This window comes from Phaseolus vulgaris, chromosome 2 (assembly GCF_000499845.2).
Source record: "Phaseolus vulgaris cultivar G19833 chromosome 2, P. vulgaris v2.0, whole genome shotgun sequence".
Taxonomy (NCBI): domain Eukaryota; kingdom Viridiplantae; phylum Streptophyta; class Magnoliopsida; order Fabales; family Fabaceae; genus Phaseolus; species Phaseolus vulgaris.
In genome coordinates this window covers 23,197,486-23,208,162 of record NC_023758.2, presented here as the reverse complement: position 1 = coordinate 23,208,162, position 10,677 = coordinate 23,197,486, and positions in this window count along the sequence as shown.

Here is a 10,677-nt window from a genome sequence, read left to right as displayed (position 1 = left end):
TTGGAATGATACTGGAAACCAAAAAATTTGCGTACACCCCCGGTTGTCATCCTGCACCCCCCCATGGGATGAAAATACAGTTTACCCTTAATGACAAAAGTAAGTGCTCTAGTCAAGAGAGATGTCTCTATATATTTAAGCTAGAAACAGTGGTTTCTAGCCTTAAAGAATGTTGTGTCTAATGGATCGGTCTTCGTCGCCTTTTATCTCAGTTTTGTTCCTTTCTGTTTTCTAGTCACATTTAGTCATAATAATAACTCTAATCCCGCATATCTGCCAATTTCCATGATTTTTGTCTCATCCTTCTTGTCTGAGAGAAAATATGAGATCTCTCGTAAATGCTATGATCAGGAATAACTCACTCAAAAGCATTAATGGGCTCGGCTCATGACTCAACAACCCCTCAGCCTCTAACGTAAGCCAATGAGGCTTAAAGAACTCTTGGAAACTTACCAATCCTTCATCTTGTATGAGATCGAACCATGACCCAACAGTAAGTAAACCCTTTTCGTAGCAGCACCCTATCTTCTTCTTTTGTATATTCTCATATCCACCCATTCTCTTCTCTTTATGCTTCATTTTTGTGTTGGAAAGCACTTTTGTACCCGTTCGGTGAAGATCGAATCTGCTTTGGATAGTCATTATCCCGTTGCGTCAGTTATAGAGGTTGGTAAAAATACACCTTTGACATTTTCACTTATATAAGATTAGATAATCCATAAAGTTTACAAATTACATCATTTGAAACATGTTATGTTTATAAAATACACTACAAATTGCACAATCTATAACGTATTTCTAGATTCATAAACATTTTCTAGATTGTGCAATTCAAAGTGTATTTGGAAAAAATAACATATTCTGGATTGTGCAATCTGAAAGGTATATTTGGGTTTGGAAATACATTTCAGATTGTACAATTCAAAATATATTATTTTTTTTCAAATACATTATGCATTGCACAATCCAAAAGGTACTTTTGGATATGAAAATATGCTCCATATTGTGAAATCCATAATGTATTTTTAAAATATAATATGTTGTGGAATGTGTAATTCAGAGTGTATCCAAAATGTGTTTGTTGTTATAAATATTATTTGTAAATTTTATTTAACTTTGGTTTTTGTTAATATAAGAATTATATTGCAAACAAAATTATGTTAGGATAAAAGGTGGTGCATTTTAAGACGATGGTAGGCAGGAGACCTACGACATCAGTTCGAATAGGAGATCATGAACAAGTTCGTCATGCAAGTTTTGGTAATATGATGGATGCACCTGGAAGAGGACATTTTTAGCAAGAAAGATTCCCTAGAGGACCTCCAGATTGTTCTTTATTAGTAAGTTTCGTTTATTATGTTGCTTTGAGATTATGGGAGGGTGAGTTAAGAATAAAAAGTTGTAGTTCATTGTTGTATTGATCATAATGACATTATTTTTAGTTACAAACATCCATGCTTTTGTTATGATTGTGGAGAATTAAAATTGGTCTCCCATGGTCGCAAATTAAGTAAATTTGGGGGACCTCATCCTCAAATTGAGACATTTGTGTTTAATTCGGGATTGTTGTTATTGTGCAATATAAGTGATAAGGTGAGTGATAAGAGATTGATTTCAGTCTTTGTGGAGAAGTGATGTCAAGACACCAACACACTTTCCACCTTCTGGTTGGTGAAATAACGATAATGGATTATGCGTCTTTGTTGCTCCATATCCTCATTTTGGGACAATTTTCTACATATGTCTCAATGAAATTCGCTGCAACTTCAACAATTTTGGTTGAGTTATTGAGGGTTGACTTGGATGATGCCACCTTAGAGATGAGACATTGTTAGGGTGCACACATAAAACTTACTTGACTTCAGGAGGTATCTGAGGAGTATTGCATTCGTCATACTTGAGAGTGTGATGTAAGAGTTTATTTGTTGCATCTAGTGGGATGTGATGGAAGAGGCCCCAGCACCAATCCTTTGAGAGGCCACTAAAATGCTACATTGAGGCAACCACTAGAGTCATGGTCAAAGAGGGGTCAAGAGGACACATTTTTACATGTCATAAACTCTAGTGTGTGATAGTTCTTTTACTTTTCTAGTCAAAGTAGCATAGTTTAAGTCATTTTGTAAATGTGAAGAAACATGCAAAGTGGTACTTAAAAGGCTAAACCTAAGTTTAATTAGAAATATCCATTTCTAAGTAAACTTAGGACCGACCCAATTAGCTAGGCCTAATGGGCGTAAATTCTAGACCAACCACACAAGGAAGGATTCTAGAACCTACCTCCATGTACCATCACTTTGCATTTTCCCTCCTTTTTCTCTTAGCAAATCCGGCCATGTGAAAGCTAGGTGCACCATGTGCTCACATTTTCCATGTGCTCCCATGTGCTCACATTTGCATGTAATTTGGATAGCATTTTCCTTTCATTTACATATGCATTTACGGTCTTCCTAGGCTATTTAAGGAGGAGCCTACCTCATGTAAATCCAAGATTATTTTGAGTATTGATATGCTGCCAAATTTGTGTCAATCATACTCCTTGCCTAAATCTCTCTAGATTTAGGGCTTTAATCTTCAACTCTTTCACCAACCAAAGGGAGCTGGCCGAACCTTTCCTATTTTCCCTACCTATCATGCACCTACAAGGCTACCACACCTCCTAGGAGAGCCTTGATCCACCTACAACCCATTAAGCTTCTGCAAACCACCCAAAAACCGCAAAAGAGAAGAGCTCAATGCCATCAGGATGGAAATATTTTTTGACAAGAGTGAAATATCAATTTCTATGTTGTATTTGTTGTTGTTCAGCAATCTACAAATGTGTTGTGGATACTCGTGAAGAGTTGCAACACTAACCCACATGTATGACCAATTAAGAATGCACACTTTGTCCAGACTAATCAATTGGGTGGTTATGTGACGATTATACAAGTAAATCATACACATGATTAATGGAAGTTACATTTATTATCATATGAATACATAAATATTGTTATGTTGAAATTGTAACTAACATGGATATATGAGCACTTGCTGGACATGGGAAGGAGAGACACATATCAAAAGGTTCATCCACAAGCAGAACGATATATCATTGTACGACAAAGTTGCATTTTTGGCATTGTGCGATATCTATTCACATGTTATGACCCACGTCGTGGTTATTTAGAGTCTATATGAAGACCATTGATGCAGTAGATAGTTCAAGTTGTCTTTATTTTCTATATACATCCATATTGGTATGTATGTATTGACATTTAATCGAGTGTGTGTTGTGACAATATGAATATGAGGAGATGATTCCTCCACCTCTCATGCCATATGACGATAGAGTTTTATTCCTTATAGATGACAAATAGTTGCACTTTCCTGTCCACCTCGTCATGACATTGGCTTCTCCTGCATCTGCGTCTGAACACATGCATTGGTTCAAAACTGTGTCACACCCATATATAGTTTGTGGTGTATAGGAAGATCAACCGAGTGTACTACCACATTGTCGCGCTTGTAGTGAACAGGTTGAAGACACAAACTCCACATATTATGTTGTTCAATATATGCATTTTTTATTATTTACCACAAATTTCGTTTTCACAATGACATTTACAGATGTCATTTCAATAAATATAGGGTATATTCAAATGGATCATCAATACATATTTATATTAAACATAACAAACATAACGTGATGGATGAGGTGGTTATTTATGTTAAACATTCTCGTTCTATGCAACAAACGTAAAAGACATCGTACTTAAATTTTTATATATGTATTATTGATATTCATATTTTTTGAATTTACGTTTTAATTATACATATTTTTATGATAAATTTTAATTTAATTTAACAATCATGTTATTTTTTTATATTTTATTTAAGTTTTTTTTCTGTTTTTTAATAATGTTCATTTTCAATGTATATTGTACATTTTAAAATGTAATTTATACGGTACAATTTAAAATGTAAAAGTTTATAAATATTAACTTTCGATTCTATAATTTATTTATGAATTTTGTAATTCAAAATAATATCCACATTTTAAAATTAAAAAATCAAAAAAGATAATTTTAATATTTAAAAAAATATATAAAGATACAAGAGAAAACACATGGGAGTGCAGATAGAGTTTGCCAAAATAATTTTTTTTTAAAAAAGATGATACGCTTAAAAAGAATCTTCAAGTCCAGTTCTGTCACGTCTCTATATAAATAAATAATCCAATTATATGAGTGTACTTTTAATAAAAGTTATATAACTATCGAATTCTTTTTTTGAAATTTATCTTAAAATGAAAAAGTTTATTTTACATAAATTATAAATACAAAAGTTTATATTAATTTTTAAAATATTTGGGTTTTTCCATACAATAATATATATATATATATATATATATATATTAAAATATAAATTAAGATTATTATGTTAAATTTATCTATATTTATGTATAAATGGAAATTCCCGTTATAACCGTTTTTTACACAATTTTTTTTCAGATTTTATACCTTTATTTAATATATTTGATCTTATTAGTATTTTATCATTTCATAAGAATTATTTAAAAAATAAAATTATTTTTAAATTACTTTAAATTGTTTTAAATTATTTTTAAATTTTTTTAAATTAATATTATGTGATGCAAATTAACTCTCCACTCTTTTTTTAATTTCTTATTTTAAAGTAACAATAAAAATAAAGAAAGCATATTCTCACCTCACTCCTCCATTCCCACACCAAATCTAACGTATTAAATAAAATAACATTTATTTTTAATCACATCAAATCTAACGTATTAAATAAAATAACATTTATTTTCAATCAGTATCTATTTCATTTTAAACAATTCTATTTTATGATAAAACTATTACTTTTTTTAATTACCTTAACATGAACATTATTCAATCTCCGATTCCAATATCAGAAGAAAATAAAAAACTTAAAAAAGACATCCACATATTAACTTTGACACGTGTCTGACTAATGATAGAGGTTGGGAGAGAGGGTGCCAGCAAACCTATAGTGTGTGGTCCTAAATGGAAAAAATGCACGTCGCAAATTGCATTAACTCCCTTCTTTCGTTTATTTTTTCATTTTATTAAACATAATAAATATATGTATGAGTATATTATTTTAAAATTAGAAGATACGTAAGGTACAATAAGAAAAACTAGTAAATACACTTTTAAGATAAAAATGAACAAGTAATAAATATTTATAGAAATTAAAAATAGATACACTCATATTTACATATTTAGTACAGTTTTAATAATAAATATTGTTTCTGACTTTATATATTTTTTTCATAGCTCCGTCTTTTCTCTTCTATTCATGCTTCTGTATTTTGACTCTGAACACATTGACAAAGACACAAAAGAGTATACATTTCTCCAATTTCATTGGTCACAGCAATGGAACAGAAAGTGGTAACGTGTCTTTCCCTATCTCGCAATTTAGTTCAAAGACGCAAAATATGTTTCTACCACTCAACGTGATGCTAGTAACCAAATCTAGAACATTAATTAATAAAATAAACACAAACACGTCTAGAACATAAGAAACATTCATCCGCTAATGGAAAATTGGAAACAACATTTGACAAATGATTCAGATCTACTTGTCTTGGAACAAATATTAATGGTTTCAAGATACAGATTTGGATAAACATAGCGCAACTGAAACAGTAAAAATGTTACTTTATATATATGATAACGTTGATTTGTGCTGGCAAGACAATCTTTTATTTTACTAATCAATGTCACATTCCTAACAAATATACTATATTTCAACCTTTTTTCTCAATCCACTCTTCCCTCCTATTCATAATCACTCAGATGGGTCACTGATGTCACTTTTTTTACTTCTGACATAAAAAGGTTAATATATTTTTTGCATAATATTTATTTTTGCAGAGAGAAAATCATAATGTCTTCAGTAATTATAGTTTCAAACTCTTTAATTAATTTTGAACTCTAGTTATTTTTTATTAAAGATAAAATGTTTATTTGTTAATTTAAATAGTATAATTTTAAAGATTACAATAAATCAAAATTATTAATAATTTTTTAGAACAAAAAATAATAATATTTGTATTAAAATTAATTAAATCAACTTCTATAACATAATCATTGTATATTATTTGATATAGCTCGTCACGTTCATTATTACACTAATCAAATTAGTAAAATTAGTAAATGAAAAATAGTCTTAATTTTCTTTTGGCAAATAATCTATCCATCTTCCTATTTTTTTTATCTTCGTATTTTATTTTATTTACAAAAATATTTTTATAAATATGATGAAAACTGTGGTGTTTTTTTTTTCAAGTAGTGGTAACGGTTTCTGTTAATTGTTTGTGGTGATTGATTTGGTAGTCGAAGTAAGTTTTATCATTATAAAATTTTTAAAAAAATAGCAATATACAAAAATATTGTACAAAACTATTTTTTTTTGCATTGAAATGTTAAATATAACAAATTTTTTCGGTAACTCTCACACACATTGAAATGATAAAATTGTTTTCTCAAATGTTATGACTAGATAAAAATGAAAGTGTTACAACTGAAAAGAAATATATATGACCAAAGAGAGATATAGAATACAAGTCCAACTCAAATTATGTTTTATTTAAAATTATTTAAATTTAAAAAAAATTAAAACCAATTTTTCAAAAATAATATCGACATGGAGTAAGACCGGTATGAAGGTGGATTGAGAATTTGCATTTCCTTTATTTTCTGTTGTGAATTGATTTACAGCAAGTTGAAATAGATTATTAAGATATTAAACCGTTCTACTTTAATTTGATTTTATTATAATTAGTTTAATTTTTTGTTTTCTTTATCATTGTGAGCTTCGTCATCATATTCTTATTATTAAGAAAACACAGTGTTGGACACAGATATAGCAAGAATGTACATGCGAGTTCTGTCTACTTTGTCAAAAACGGATCTTTGAACTGGCTTGCCAAAAATGTAAAAAAGAAGAAGAGAGTTTAAGTTTATTATTTATAAAGCTAATTTCAATTGAAAAATGTAATTAAATAACCTAAAATATATTAAAATTTTAATCTATACGTTATTTTAATATAAGTTTATTATTGGTACTAGAGGAATTAAATATATAAAATAAACTAAGTAAAATGAATAACCTATATTTTTTAAACATACTACCAACTTTATTAGGTTGACGGTTTTGTAAGGTTGAGTTAGAGTTACTATAGTTTACTCTTTAATATGGTATCGAAGTCATTTAGAGACTTCATAACGAGAGTTTATTGGACTTATCAGGTCACTTGCCATCAAATCATCTATAGATATATAGTTTCACACACGAGTTGATCGTTGTCGATGTGAGAGGAATGTGTTAGAGATTTCACATCGATTATAGATAAAGACATTTCATAGTATATAAGTGGGTACAAACCTTACTTTATGAGTAAATTTTGTAAGGTTGAGTTAGACTTAAAGTTTATATCTGTGTAGAAGTAAAAAAATTTCAAACAATTTTTTTTTTTTTTAAAGTAGATAGAAAATACCCTAAAAATTTTAAATCTGTAAAATAATTTATCTACTAATGTATTATTTGTGAGTTTTTATTCATAAGAAAATTGATTCTAAAATAAAAACAAATCTAATAGTTACCTAAACTAGATTTCTTAAAATTTTAAAAATTTAGCGAAAAAAATTCCACACAACATGTTTAAACTAATGATGTTAATTAAGTTCAATTTACAAAACATAAAGGAGTGTATATTTATTCATGATGGCAGTCTTTAATTTAAAATGTGAGATTAAGAGTAACTTTTTTTCATTTACTCTTTTTATATAGTTTATACAATTAAAAATAAATTTAAGGTGATAAACTAAAATAACTATTTTTCTTAATAAATGTAAATTAATTCCGTATTTCATATTTAATTACAGAATAGTAATTTGTTGGATTAAATTCCTCCTTAATTTTCAGTTTATTTTTCCGTAACCCAACTATATATGATGATCATATTCTTGGAAAAGAGCCATCAATGGCATGAAGAGCATCATCCCTCTTTCACCACACGCTAGTTTTATGCAAGCTTCACCAATGTTTCTGATTTTAAATTCAAATCGAAATGTGTTCAAACAAAAGACGAAAGAAGAAGTAGCATTGCAATTTTCTTCCATAAAAGAAATGACAGGCATATTTAGTCCCTGCATTTCTATTCACACACTTACACTTAACTAATCCAAAATATTCGCGTCACGTCTTCTTAATTGATCCGAAATATTCGCTTCCACACTTCAAATTTAAATTTAAATTATGGAACATTGAGAATTTGAAAATATCGCAACATTATTAATGACTTATCATGATACCATAACAAGTTATTATGGTATTATTGGTTAATTAAATAATTAAGAAGTTAATTTTAAATTTAATTCGGTCTTATAAAATTAAATTATTTTATAAAATTAATTTAATTTAATTTTATAAAATCAATTTAATTTAATTTTATAAAATCAATTTATTAAGTAAGATTTATAGTCATTTATACTTAACTCTAGTTTCCAACATTCTCATCTTAAGAAATAAAATTAAATAAAATTTAAATTAAACTTAATTTTATAAAATAGTAAAGTTTATATCTATAAAATGTTTTCATTTCTGTAAGATTTGGAATCTTATAAATTACGGTTAAACTATCTTAATAAAAATTTTAATGTACATAAAAATAAGTTACATTACTTTTGTCATGAACTAGTTAACTAGCATTTCTCGTTTCTAGAAATTATCTTCCTATTGACTTTACAGCAACTAGAAACTTTTGAGAAGAATACGCAATTCATCTGCAAAGAGAGAGAAGAAGAAGAAGAACACGCAAGTGAGTAAGAAAGAACAAAGATTTTGGTCGGTAATAATAAGGTGACCTTTCAGTTAACAGAAAAGTCTACATGACAAAAAATGGAAGATGAAATTATGCAGAGATATATATCTCATTTAGTAACGTATACTTAATTTATATAAAAATATTTTATGTTTTTATCTTTCTCTATCACACATCTATATTACATCTCACTATTATCTTTTTTTAATTTATCTAATTTGCAGTGACTAAGTAATGTTCGAGTATTTAATTATGTATGCAGGGTGACTCTTATGAGGGCTGTTTGGTTGTCGATAGTAAACTAACTTTAAAGCTGCACTTAGACGTGGAATGACTATTTTACCATATTTTTCTGTCCAATATTATGTGGATTGACATGAATTCCACCATTAATTTATCTAATATAATACTTTCTTGTTTGTTGATTCACTCACTAAATAACTTACAAATTTCGTATGAAACATATTGTTTGGAATAGTATATCCAACCAATCATACTCTTCATATTAAGTTGTAGGGACTCTAAATTATAGTATTCCTAAAATATTATTTTTCTCATTTAACTAGGTCATTCAACACACGTTAAACCATATTTAATCGTACAGGTTAGACTAATTTTTAACCTCGAACCAATTAAACGAAATGACTAATTTTGTAACTCAATTAGAGAACTCACTAATTTGCAAAACTATAAACCTAAATACAGTATCAAGATATAATCATGAATACTAAATTTTTTATTAATATCAAATATATTCAAACAAATTGTACTGGTAGGCACCGGACGAACGCACGTGGCCGACCGGCCTTATACACTAAATGGAAACGAACGCACGTGGCCGACCGGCCTTATACACTAAATGGAAACGAACGCACGTGGCCGACCGGCCGTATACACAATAAATGTAAGGGCATTTATGTGACAAGCTAAGGTGGTTAAGATACACCTCCGAAGAATAAGGAATATGCGTTTAGAGAAGATATGTTCCCCGGGTATTCTGGAGCACGACTGACAAGACATATCCATAACCACCCTGAGCCCAAGGGATAGAAAGCCCATTAGGCAATCCTATAAATACTGTGCTCAAGCCAGAGAAAGGTACGTTTTCATTCACTTACGAAACTGCGCTTAGAATCTCATACTTACTTGAGCGTCGGAGTGCCTTCGCAGGTACCCTCCCCCGCCCGACCGAAGTTGATAGCACGAAGGGACGACCGACCAAAGGAGACAGCAAGAAAGGACAGTCGACCAGAGGAGAAGAAGGTCAACACGTCAGCAATTGCACCACGTCAACCGACCGTGCCTGGGCCCCATCTCTCCACTCAGGTACAATTGGCGCCCACCGTGGGGCCGAGGCAAATCTTCAATTTTTGAAGCTATAATGGTTGCGACAAGAAACAACAACGACGCTATGGCAGAACAGATGACTATGATTCAAATCCTCCAAGCTCAGATGGAGGAACTGCGACAAAAGGGGATGGAAGACCATCGTCAACATGAAGAAGATAGACGCCTCCAAGAAGAAGATAGACGCCGCCAAGAAGAAGAAATCGCCTTATTAAGAGAGCAGAATGCACGACTCCAACAACAGGTCGATAATCCCGAACGAGAAGGCCAATCCCATATGGCCGACCGAACCGCCTCTCGCATACCTACACCTGCCAATACCAATCCTGCTTCCAGAGCTGAAACAGTCGAAAGAAAGTCAAGGAAAAGGGGTCATCCTTTTACAGACGAAATTATCACCACTCCACTTCCTGACAAATGGAGAGGCCTCGTCATTAAACTCTATGACGGCTCGACCGACCCGGACGAACACTTAA